Raw genomic sequence first — 14,308 nt, forward strand, 5'->3', positions numbered from 1 at the left:
TTCGGAATTAATTTATTGTGCATGGAATGAGATCCTTCTTAAGAGAATGCAACTTGCAGGTTTTTGTAATGTTTATATCATGATAGATAAAGAGACAAATAAAGTTTTACTGTACTTGAACGTATTATCAAAATTAATGAAAAGTTAAAAAACAAATTCCGTTTCAAAATGTTTAAGAACTACATTTCTAAAAGAATTTGATTTTTATGTGAAGATAGCGAACACTGACCATGTTCAAAAAGTCCATTAATCAATACATATTGTGAAAAGAGCCAACACGGGCATCTGAAAATGGAGTTGGGATCAGGCGCAATGGAAAGTAAGCATCTCCTGAAGACCGGTCATACCTGCCGTGTGCCCCTTGTCATGATCGGGCGAACGGGAAAATCCGAATAATTGTCTAAGAATATGTATGAAAGACGCCAGTCAACATTTGAACTAACGACAGATTGTATTTGCAAACAAGATCATTGTATTGACTATAATTTTTTTTTAAATATAACATTTAAAAGCAATTGTTGATACCTTGTATTTTCAACTTATTTGTCAATAACCTGCCTCGTTTTTATTAATTGTTCGTAAGTAGAACATGATCTTGCGTATCAAATCAACTGGCAAACATAAATATAAAGTCCTTATGCAGATGATGATGGTATATTACTACACTGTACATACATAAGGGAAGTTGATGATAGAAAAGTTGATCAAGTTTATCATATATCATAAAGTTAGAATGTAAGTCTGCCATCAATGTCCTTCTCTAGTAAAGTATCTAAATATGAAATAGATGCATCAGACTCAGTGGTGTCGTTTATTTTGAGTTCAGTGGGATATATCGAACCAACGTAGGAATGAAAATGATTGATTGATTGATTGACTGTAAAACCAAGCAAGTGTTTCATTGGTTACCGAAGCCTTGAGTGCATTGGACATATTGCGGGAAACGAAGAACTTAGACCTCTTCCCGACAAAGTTTCCGCTATTCACAACTTTTCCCAACCTTCAACAAAAAAGCAAATACGCTCATTTTTAGGTCTGGTAGGATTCTATCGCAAATTCATTCCGAATTTTTCAGCTATTGCTTCACCTTTGACAGATCTTACCAAAAAAGGCCAGCCAAACAAAGTGACATGGGGACCACCCCAAGAGAATGCGTTCATCACTCTCAAGACTGCTTTAACGGTATCACCTGTACTTTAATTACCTGATTTGAATGAAACTTTTGTTTTACAGACAGATGCGTCAGATCGAGGTGTTGGGGCAGTTTTGATCCAGTACGAGAATGGTATGAAAAAAAACCTGTCGCATACGCTAGCAAGAAACTGTCCAAATGTCAGGTAAATTACTCAACAATTGAAAAGGAATGCTATGCAATAATCTGGGCAGTTCAAAAATTTCGTAGATATTTGTATGGAAAGGAATTCCTACTAGAAACAGACCATCAACCACTGGTTTATCTTACCAAAGCCAAAGTATCAAATGCACGACTGATGCGATGGGCATTATTACTGCAACCATACAGGTTTCGCATCATTTCAATCAAGGGATCAGAAAACGTAGGAGCTGATTGTCTTAGCAGAATGTAGTTGTGTTGTATATATTGTATAGATGATTTTATGCCATATTGATTGTGTTTTTTTTCAAAAGTTCATTGAACTTTCTTTTGTTTGGGAGATACGTCACAATCAAAATTTAATCCCGATTATTGTTTTATTTATGTTTATGATTTTTACTTATTTTTCCTTTACGGGACCTCTTTATTCTGTTACCTGTAATGAACCTCAAATTTAGAAATTGCAGGCATTGGTCAGTTACGGCCTATTGTATTTGGAGTATTTAAATTGCTGTATTGCTGACCAGGTAGCCGGGGTCCACGTTTTCATACTTTTTACATGCTTGACGTACAATCCAAGATGTATAGATAGGTAGTTTTTACAACGGTAACTATTTCTCCATGAGGGGTAAGTTAAATTTTCTTATTATTTAGTATTTTGATATTGCATTAAGATTTGTGAACTTTGTAAGAAAACGGGTTAAGTAATGTTTTTGTTACTGTTTACGTATACAAGTTTTGCTGAGTAGAGTTACTCATGCGTGTAATGTTCTGGTTTTGTGCATGTACTAAGTTATGTACGCACGCAATGTATTTTGTCTTGCCGCTTATACAGTCGGTGTCGTGGGTTTAGTTGTTAAAACCACTTGTGTTAAGACATTGTGTATTCTTAACGCTGTCTACATATATAACAGTGTTTGGTTAGATTTACTGTTTGTACGGTGTGCCATTTGTGCAATGATAGTCAATGGTGACTACCAGGTAGTCTTTTTTAAGGTATACGTAACCTGTGAATTAAAAATGTTATTTAATTTTAAGGTTCCTGATATAATCCTGATAATATCTAGTCATGTATGTGTTGGCTATGACGTTCAACAGACCGGAGACCCACTGGGAGCCAGTTGGCGGTAGTCCGTCGTGAAACGGGGCGTGTCTGGACGTGGTTGTGAGCGAACACCAGGATGACGTGGATTGAAAGATCTAGAGACCTTTAAGATATACATATTGTAAATTATAACTGTATAAATATGGTGTAAATATTGTTAATACTGATTTTATTTATATATAAAAAAATTGTAAATAGAAAAAAAATCTTGTGTCTGACTGAACAGAACACGACGGCTGTCGTGACAGACACATCGAAATGTCGAATTGAAGATCGCAGCAAGAGATTTCTTTTCATGTAGAAGGTTTGAATAAATTCTGTTTTGTAAATACAAAAAACAGGTCTGCTTATAACGCGGCACAATGAGTATCCATGCGAATACCAACAGATTGTTGAAAGACCTGGTACCCAAAAAAAACCCACATAGATATTGTCAAAGAGAGACTCAAGCACCTTTTTGATATCAACCGCGGAGTACATGTATCTGTGTTAGAATCAGAATGCTTTTAAACACAATAAGTTTGTAAATGACAAATGACAAGTTTATGTGTTCCATTTTTATTGAAGAAGCAGATGTTGATGAAAATTCTGGTTTGTTATTTATCGTATGGAATGGATGTATTAAGTTTTGAAAAGTCGAATGTTTTGGTGCCAATGGTTTTGGTAAAATGTTGTGATTTCAAATTTTTCAAGTTATTTGGAGTTTTTAAGGTCTGATGTCCTTCTAATAAGAGAGATAACTTTTAAAAAGAATTATTCAATTTTTCATCAGGTGAAGCTTATATTTAGCCACAGGTTTCCTCTGTTTCAATATTTCTTCTAAATACTATTACATCTATTGACATAACAAAAATTTTTCATAAACATTCAATTGTATTCCCCTTTGCGTCCATTTTTATAGTTTTATATATTTACCTGTACAAATTAAAATATTTGCATCTTTTCTTGCGTATTTAAAAACCTGCATAATTTAACATGTACAATATTAGTATTTTGTTTATTCTTTCCTTACAAAAAGCAAAAATATAAGAAAGATAATTCTTACTGATGGAGGCACTTTTTCACAAACATACATAACAATGCCATATTCTGACTCTAAAAGCTGAAAGCATCGCCTCCTTATGTTTATAATATGAATTTGTTATGTTTGGCACTAAATACATGTATTATTTTTATATATACCACATATTTTTAATTGTATGTAGTGATAATAAATTATGCTTTTCCTATTCATTGTGTCAGATGTTCTTCATATAATGGTTAGACATAAAATTAATTTCTGAAAAAGTAGGCCTCGCTTCAAACTTTATTCCATTTGAATCTAAAGTTTTTGCTGTTGGTGAAAATCAATGTTGGGAATTTTTAAATTTATTCTGAAATTTAGTACATAGGGACATTAGACATTTTAAAGTATCCACATTTGATTATCGCCACTTCTCAATTATATTATTGTTGTACAGTACTCCTGATGTTTCTCCTTCACTACTGTTAATTGTTATTGAATGTTGAAAAAATATGTATGCAATGTATTGGAAATAGAGAATAAAGAATCAATGACCAGATTCATCATGCTACCATTTTCAGTACGAGTATTGAAAAGTAGAGACTTCAAAAGGAATCACTTCATTGTGTGAATTCAAAGTTACAACTACCTTTTGATAAGGATGAAGGCGCATAGCATATTTTTTCAGAGGAAAGGAGGGTTAGAAATATTGAGTTCCTAGATCTCTTTTCTTTTTTTAGAATTAAAGTATGGTAAAGTGAAAAATATATGTACACATTACTTATATTTAATCTACCTGACCAAAAGTAGCAAAGTTTAACATTTTCGTATGAAACATCGTTTTTAGCTCACCTGAGCTGAAAGCTCAAGTGAGCTTTTCTGATCACCCGTTGTCCGTCGTCCGTCCGTCTGTCCGTCCGTCCGTCTGTCCGTCCGTCTGTAAACTTTTCACATTTTTGACTTCTTCTCAAGAACCACTGGGCCAATTTTAACCAAACTTGGTACAAAGCAACCTTGGGTGAAGGGGAGTTTAAATTGTTAAAATGAAGGGCCAAGTTCCCTTCAAAGGGGAGATAATCAAGAAAATGCAAAAATTGGGTGGTGTCATTAAAAAATCTTCTTCTCAAGAACCACTGGGCCAGAAAAGCTGAAACTTACTTGGAAGCATGCTGGGGTAGTGTAGATTCTAAATTGTTCAAATCATGACCCCCGGGGGTAGGGCGGGGCAACAATAGGGAATCCAAGTTTTACATTGAAATAGATAGGAAAAATCTTAAAAAATCTTCTTCTCAAGAACCACTGGGCCTGAAAAGCTGAAACTTATGTGGAAGCATGCTGGGGTAGTGTAAATTCTAAATTATTCAAATCATGACCCCCGGGGGTAGGGCGGGGCCATAATAGGGAATCCAATTTTACATTGAAATATATAGGAAAAATCTTAAAAAATCTTCTTCTCAAGAACCACTGGGCCTGAAAAGCTGAAACTTATGTGGAAGCATGCTGGGGTAGTGTATATTCTAAATTGTTCAAATCATGGCCCCCGGGGGTAGGGCGGGGCAACAATAGGGAATCCAAGTTTTACATTGAAATATATAGGAAAAATCTTTAAAAATCTTCTTCTCAAGAACTACTGGGCCTGAAAAGCTGAAACTTATGTGGTAGCATGCTTGGGTAGTGTAGATTCTAAATTGTTCAAATCATGACCCCCGGGGGTAGGGCGGGGCAACAATAGGGAATCCAAGTTTTACATTGAAATAGATAGGAAAAATCTTAAAAAATCTTCTTCTCAAGAACCACTGGGCCTGAAAAGCTGAAACTTATGTGGAAGCATGCTGGGGTAGTGTAGATTCTAAATTGTTCAAATCATGGCCCCCGGGGGTAGGGCGGGGCAACAATAGGGAATCCAAGTTTTACATTGAAATATATAGGAAAAATCTTTAAAAATCTTCTTCTCAAGAACCACTGGGCCAGAAAAGCTGAAACTTATGTGGAAGCATGCTGGGGTAGTGTAGATTCTAAATTGTTCAAATCATGACCCCCGGGGGTAGGGCGGGGCCACAATAGGGAATCCAAGTTTTACATTGAAATAGATAGGAAAAATCTTTAAAAATCTTCTTCTCAAGAAGCACTGGGCTAGATAAGCTGAAACTTACTTGGAAGCATCCTGGGATAGTGTAGATTCCAATTTTTCAAATCATGACCCCTGGGGATAGGGCGGGGCCACAATAAGTACTATGGGGGGGAGAAATCAGGTGAAAAACAGTAAGGCCAAAGTTACTCAGGTAAGCACTGTGGCCCATGGGCCTCTTGTTTGTTCTTTTATTATTTTTTTTAATTGAAGAAAATTGGATTAGACTTTTAAAAGTTTTTGAAGGGCATATTTTTATATTATATTATATTATATTATATTATATTATATTATATTATATTATATTTATTATATTATATTATACAATCATTCCTTGTTTTTGAGGTCAATACGATGATATAGAAACCTGAGGAGTACAATATTCACCGAGCCCGAAGGGCGAGGTGAATATTGTAATTCGAAGGTGGCTAAATCATCGTATTGACCGAAATTAAGCAATCCGTGCCATCTTACTTGTTCACATCTACTGAAGTACTAGCCGAACATAATGAGAGAAACGGGCTTATAAAACCAGATGTATTATTTTGGAATATTTAATTCTAGTTTAGGTGCAATGTAGAAAAAATAAATGTCAGGCACATATATAGGATTGATTTTGAAAAAGGGGGCATTAAAAGGAAAAAAAATTGACAACTTACCTGTAAACAAATCTTTGACTAGCCCCCCCCCCCCAAAAAAAAAAGGAAAAGAATTCTCCCAAATCAAAAATTTTATTTGGTGGGATGTGAAGGTCCATAAACTTTTCGAGGGGAGGGGCCTTTCATTGAAATTTTTTATCCTTAAAATTTAAATTAAAACTTAACATTCTCTAAAGGTGGGGAAAGAGGCAGGCCTCCTGCAACCCCCCCCCCCCCGACCCCTCACCCAAGAATCTATGTGCCTTAATGTTATGTTCATATGAGTGGATGTCTGGTGCAAGTGAAATAACTTTCCAAAACTATTTTCATCAATTTGGAATTTCCCTATCTATTTTTGGTACAATGCAGAATAAATAATTCCTTTTATTGACCTGGAAGATCACGTGCAGGTCAATATAACATAGTATTTTTCTAACATTATTGAATCTCAGCCAATCAGAGAGATGGGAATTATATTATATTATATTATATTATATTATATTATATTATATTATATTATATTATATTATATCATATCATATCATATTATTGAATGATTCCTATCTCTCTGATTAGCTGAGATCCAACATCGTAGAAAAAAATCTACGTTATATTCACCTGCACGTGACCTTCCAGGTGAATTTCTCTGCAATGGTCTAAAAATAGATCGGTAAATTTCAAATTGATACACACTGTTTTGGAAATTAATTTCACTTGCTACCGATTTCTACTCAGGTGAACATAACATTAGGGAATATATAATTTGGGGTAGGGGTGGTTGTGGGTGGGGGATGCAGGGTACCTCCCCCAAACATTTTTTTCTGAACGTAAATTTTTACTTTTAATTTAGACTAAAAATATTCATTTAAAGGCTGGTCCCCCACTAATGGACCTTAATAACCCACCCCTAACCCCAACTCACCCGAATCCCAAAATAAAATTTGAAGTTATGAGAATTCTCCTCTTTTCGACGGGGCTAGTCAAATATTTTTTCAGCTGTCATTTTTCCCCTGATAATGCCCCCTCCCCCTTACTTTCAAAATTGATCCTATAAATGAGCCTGACATTAATTTCTTTCTTTCTTAGCAACTAAAATAGAATATTAAAAAATCAAATTAATGCGACTGGTAATGTTTTTTTTACCCTGCTTCTCTTATTGCCTTTGGCTAGGACTTCAGCAAATGTAAACGAGTAAGACTGCATAAACTGCTTAATGAGCTTGTATCATTTAATTTTTAAATCATACAATAAAACAGGTATTGCTGTTTTTCAGTCAAAACGTTGATTTAGCCACCTTCGAAGTACAATATTCACCTCGCCCTTTGGGTTCGGTGAATATTGTAGATGGTTAAATCATCGTATTGACCTCAAAAACAGCAAGTATTATTTTATATTTTATTATATTATTATATTATATTTCATTATCATACTATATTATATTATCATATCTTATTAATTACATTATATTATTACATAATCGTTTTATTTCTATGCACTGTTTTAAAAGTCGAGACGCTTAGATTCCGTAGAGGTAAAACGTACCTTTTGTTGCAAAACCTTCCTCCTAGCATTGACGATCTCAAAAGTCAAATGTGGTTGCGGGGGGGGCGGGGGGGCGGGGGGGTCATTATTACTCTATAACCAAAATTAACATAGTCATAAGACTTCAAATAGGAATGATAGGATTTTCCAATCTTGAAATCCAGGTGCGTGAAGAAGATTTGTTATATAGATAAATGTCTAATGTCTTCATTGTTAGGTATTGAATCTCTGTATTCTCAAATTTACTGAGTCTATATTTGTAGAGTGAACAAGTAGTCTTGCTTTCTTTGGCAATCAATTTATTTACTCGGGTTCATAGATCAAGTTTTTTTTCTCGAAAATAATGTTTTCATAGATTAGATTTTTATGTTTGAGCCGCTTTACATTAAGTGTTTACATAAGCAAAGAAGGTAGGTTTGTCTGACGCTTTCATTATCATTAATATGGTAACAGTGTTTATTATTTAGTAGAGGTATTTATATTGTTTCTTTTGCAAATGTATATAAATTAAGCAAAATATTTTCCCTATCATAACTAAACGTTCAGAAGTTTAATTTTCGTTTTCTTTTATCAGTAATTTTGCAAATTAACACTGTCAGTATCTGATTATTCAAATTCTGATTTAAATATTATATTTTTCCATTAAAAGAAAGGACTTCCTTAATATTTTTAAAATAAAAGAATAAGTTAAAAAAAACTTTTTTTCATTAAGCATGATAATAGTTTACAAACCATTTGTGACCAAGTCAGAGTATACCTGAACAATTAATAAGGAGCTTAACTCTTCTTAAACAGTTCTTTATCAAACATTTCCTTACGATGAACATGAACACATAAAACTGAATTCAACTAAATGCAATTGAATTACCACCATTCAATGTGCTTTATACACATAATACCAAAAAGAAATTCTTGACTAAATGCAAAATAGATATAAAAAATTGTATTTTTGCTTAAGTTTAAATGCACACCAAGGAAAGCGATCGTTGACACCAATTAGGGTGATCTAGAACTAAAAAAGTAAAATGTCTGACATGGGTATTGTTAACCGTATTACCTAATAACAAAGATATTTGGCCACCGCCAGGGCCTTGCTTACACCAACAGCCTGTTAGCCTCCCTCCTCCCTTTTCAAGAAGACTGGATCCGCCAGTGGTTGGTCATCACAAAGCCGACAGACGCGTTGCCATCTACAGTTGGAGTTACCGGTCATTCGACAGTAAAATGCTGCAAACCATGAATTATGAACTTATAACAATTCGAAAATTTTCGACCAATGTAAACATGGATGATGTTGAAGGGCGTCTTTGCTTAGAATTTCGAGAGAAAAAACAGCCTAGAATTCACTTACTTATGTCTTCAATAATTCAGAAATAAAAAAAAAAAGAATTAGATAGATTACACGATCAATATGCACTGGTCCCAGCTGACAAAGCAGGTAACAACATTGTCTTTGTTTGTGAGGCTCATTATTTGAATTGTATTTTAGAGGACCTGGGATTTAATTCTGCAGGTGGTAATCAAACATATACCCATAACTCCCATTCTAAGGAGGGAATACTTCAAAATTATATGTCAGTTTTAAATATTTTTAATATTCCCAACAATTAAATTGAATTTGAATTTTCATACTTATAATGAATTCCTACGCTACTACACTGCATAAAAATCCTTACAAAGATACATAGCGGGCTCCAGTAAATGTACTACCAAGCCTTTTTCTTCACTCCTCACTAAATTTTTAACAGAAGAAACTTCAGGAGTATTGTACAATAATATGTTCGAGAAGTAGTGAATCAGATGTGGATACTTAAAAACTCCAAGGAACTTTTAGAATATTTGAAATCACAAAATTTTACCAAAAATCAATAACATCAAAATTTACGACTTTTCAACGGTATATACAACCAATCCCCATGATAAATCAAAGTCAAGGCTTTTTGACATCATAGACAGCTGCTTTTTCAATAAAAATGGAACTCGTAAATTTACTTACCTTGTCATTGGTCATTTGCGAAATTATTTAAAAAATTGTACACACAAGTATTCCGAAATTGATATCAAAAAGATGCTTGAGTTTCTGTGTGACAATATCCATGTAGTTTCAGGAGATCAAGTCTTTAAACAATCTCTCGGAATTCCCATGAGTACAATTGTGCCCCTTTATTAGAAGACCTATTTTTATATTCATCGGAATTTATTCCAAATCTTGCTGTTGCCTTCTACTCGACATTTAGATATATCGACATCATATAATCAATTAATAATAGTTACTTCCATATCAGCAGTCTCGTTTAAAGTCATCATTTCGTAAGTTCTATGGCCGATACAATGACCTTGTCAGCAAATACAATCTATCATGAAGTCAAATGCTGACTGACATTTTTCTTACTAATTGTTAGGCCATTATTCACACACTGAATTGTCGACGGCTTTTTCCATTATTTCCCCATCATGACAAGGACCACACGGCGAGTGTGACCGGTCGGCAGGGGATGCTCACTCCTCCATGGCACCTGTTCCACCTCTTATGTTTTAGATGTCCGAGTTTGCTCTGCTCCCGATTTGTATTGTTTGAATGGACTTTTGAGCTTGAATACTGTTCGTTATTCCATATATTTGATTCCATTCATGTCGACTCGATGTATCCCAGTGAACTTGAGCTAACAACAAAACTTGTTGTACTGTGTACTCTGATCCCGAATTTTATTGTTTCAATGGACTTTTGAGCTTGTTTACTGTTCCTAATCTCCATATTTCATTACTTCTGTCAAATGACCTCCATTTCCAACGACAACAAAGTTGTCTCAAGAATTCTTGAGACCGGACAACTTTTAAACATTTAATACTCTAACACTCTTTTAGAAAAAAGAATTTTCGGGTTAATTAACTTATCATGTTTGTGTAAAATTCAAAAGCAGGAATTCCTAATAGAGATTTAAATTCAAGCAGTTGTAAGTGCAGATATTCAAATCGATCTTTTTTTTTTCTTGATCAACTTAGCATTTTGAGAATGTAGGTACAAGACCATTGTACAAAGAGGAAATTTAAAACTTCTAGGAAAAAAATCGTTATCTTTATTCTAAGTTGTAGTCTACTGTGTCTCCAAATATTGGTAAATATCCATTATGAAAGGAAAGAGGGTCATTGCAAGCAAGAGGAGTTGAATGAAATACAAAGTCTTTCTGAAGATTTAAATAATATTTAACACAATGGCGTGTACTTGATATACACAGAAAAATAAAAAAAACGAGTCACAAAAGCTCAAAGTCATTAAATATGGTAAATGCAGATAAAAAGGCGGTTGATAGGGGTTAACAATGAATTTATCTAAGCTTTCAAAGTTTTCAAAAATTAAATCTGGAAGATTTTTATCTGAAAATGAAAGCTTCCATTGAGAGAAATTTAGATGACATGAAATATATATCTGCACATTCGAAAAAAAATGAATAACATAAGGGCCATGTAGTTCTTATAGAAAAGGACGTAAATGGTAACTTAATAACAAAATTTTATGATAAACGTGATGATTTCAACTTTTCTTTTGTCAACTTCCCTTACTCATGTAGCAATATACCCTTATCACCTGCATATAGGGTGTTTGTCTCTCAGTTCATTCAATACGCAAGAGCATGCTCTACATTGTCGTTTGAAATCAACATTTCGCAAATTCTATGGTCAATACAATGACCTTGCAAGCAAATACTATCTATCATTAAGTCGAATGTTGACTGACGTTTTTGATACAAATAGGCCATTATATACACACTGAATTTTCTACGGAATTTTCCGTTTGAATCATGACAAGGAGCACACGGCGGGTGTGACCGGTCGACAGGGAATGCTTACCCCTCCACTGCACCTGATCCGAGCTCTGATGTTTTTAGAGGTCCGTATTTGCCCTGCTCCAAATTTGTATTATTTCAATGGGCTTTTGAGATTGATTACTGTTCGTTGTCTTCATAGTCATACAGAGACAAAATATAGATACGTGTCAAAATACCCACAGGTCCTTTCAATGGATGAATGCTCAACCGGTTTCATCAATGGTGAATGTTAAACTTGCCCAAAATTTTTAGAAAAATCAGGTTTTCAAATTAATAGTTTTATTTGAATTTTAAATTTCACCTAAATATGCATTATTTTTTTCTGCTGCATATTTTAAAGCAATTTATCAAAAGAATAAACCTTGAGTAAAGAGGGCTTTTTTTACTATGTTCTTTTATCAAAACCAGGAAGTTTTGAATGTGTGCACAGTATTGGCTGGTTACTTAACGATTCTTTTATCTGGTATCATTTGCCACACATCCAATCGACCCATCAAGAATTTGGAGTGAAAAATAAACCTCATAATTTTTTTCATTTTTGTGCAGGAGTTATCCAATTAATTATAACCTGATATCTAGATTTCTCATCGGAAATGCCTTCCTTGTCATAATATTCAACTTCGTAAGTCGTTATTTTTGAGAACAAATTAAATTTTGAAAGGGAAAACAAAATATGCATTAAACGAACCCAGACTATTCTTTTTTTTTTTATTTTGTTCACTGAATTCAAACTAATCAGAATGTTAGCTATTAGTGTTGTAGTGTTATAAACGTATTCTTGCAGCATTTCCCCATTCTTTTTAGGAATAAATTGCATATATAGGCACAAACATATCGCAGTTGTATATAACCTTAAATATACTTGTCGCACTTAGCTTACCCATTTATGGGTTACATATAACACTTCGTACTGTTGTGTATTTTGTTTTCATGAAATATGTATTCATCTAATTGGCTCAAAGTAATGAGGAAACTGAAGACACTTTGCTGAACACCTTTTAACAAAACAACAGGTTCTTTTACAGTCCAATCAGATGATAGATGAACCGATAATAAGGTTATGCAAGGAAGTTTGAAAGGAATCATATACTAGTATTTTACATGTTGATTCTCCAGTGATTTTCATTTGTCTATAAAATATAGAGAAAACGAACAGTAATAAAGCTCAAAGTCCAGAACAATACAAATCGTGAACAGAGCAAACATGAACCTCTAAAAGCATCAGAGATGACATCAGCCGCCATGGAGGAGTAAGCATTCCCTGTCGACCCGTCACACGCGCCTCGTGCTCCTTGTCATGATCGGGAAAAACGGAAAAATCCGTAAATAATTCAGTGTGTCAAAAATGGGCTAACAATTAGTATAAAAAAACGTCAGTCAGCATTCGACTTAATGATAGATTGTATTTGATGTCAAAGTCATTGTATCGACCATAGAACTTCCGAAAAGTAATTTAAACTCCAATGATGAAACATTTGCATTGGTGATGCATCAAGGGATTCGCAGTGTCAGATTTGTTTAAGAAACTGAATCTGACCTACACTTTCCAGATGAGTTAAAGTTTAAAGTTTTGAAACATGTCTATTTCCAAATACATGTAACTATGAACTTAAGATGACCAAACTCCCATGAATGATGCATTTAGTGATGCATTAATGATGAATCTAGGAATGTACACTTACTGCTGAGCAAAGAATTATTAATAGTAAATCATTAGAATTATTTAGATCAAGCTTTTTTATACTTCCCTATTAACAAATCTAAAAACATGTTTGGATTGTAGTTAGATGTCAAAGTTTCACAGTTGTTTTCGCCTCTGGTTTTTTCCTTGGGATCTGTGTTTTTGTCCTGTTCGCTACTTGTTTTGTTTGCTGAATTTGTGAGATTGATCCTGTTTATTATCTTCACCTTTTATATTTAGAACATACAGTAGAGCCTCATTAACCCGGATACTTGTGTTGTCAAGCAAATCGTCCGGATTAATGAAGCGTTCGGGTTACTGAAATAGACTTATCATAATTGGTTGATAGAAATATTAATTATCCCCCCCCCCCAAAAAAAAACAGCATCCGGATTATTGGCGTCAGAATCAACGAGGCTCCACTATATACTTTTTGTTTGATTTTTATGCCCCCGTAGCGAAGATTCTTGGGTATATAGTTTTTACCCTGTGCGTTCGTCTGTCTGTCTGTCTGTCTGTTTGTCCGCAAAAACTTTAACCTTGCCCATAACTCTTGATTGGTTGGAGCTTTGGCTTTCATATTTCACATGTATATTTCTTGTGACAAGACCTTTCTTTGGGCACCACCGTATTTGACCTTGACCTTGGAGTTTGACCCAGTTTTGCAAAATTTTACCATACTTTAACCTTGGCCATAACTTTTGAACGGTTGGTGCTAGGGCTTTCATACTTCACATGTGTAATTCTGGTGACAAGACCTTACTATGGATTTCAACAACTTTGACTCTTTGACCTTGACCTAAGAGTTTTACCTACTTTTGGAAAACTTTAACCTTGACCGTAACTTTTGAACGGTTGGTGCTAGGACTTTCATACTTCACATGTGTGATCCTTGTGACAAGACCTTTTTTTGGAAACCAACAACTTTGACCCTCTGACCTTGACCTTGGAGTTTGACCTACTTTTGGAAAACTTTAACCTTGGCCATAACTTTTGAACGATTGGGTACTTCTGCTTTTATATTTCACCTGTGTATTTCTGGGGAGATGGC

This window comes from Saccostrea echinata, unplaced genomic scaffold (genome assembly GCF_033153115.1).
Source record: "Saccostrea echinata isolate AGI-Se365-2 ecotype Australia unplaced genomic scaffold, CSIRO_AGI_Sech_v1 ptg000034l, whole genome shotgun sequence".
NCBI lineage: Eukaryota > Metazoa > Mollusca > Bivalvia > Ostreida > Ostreidae > Saccostrea > Saccostrea echinata.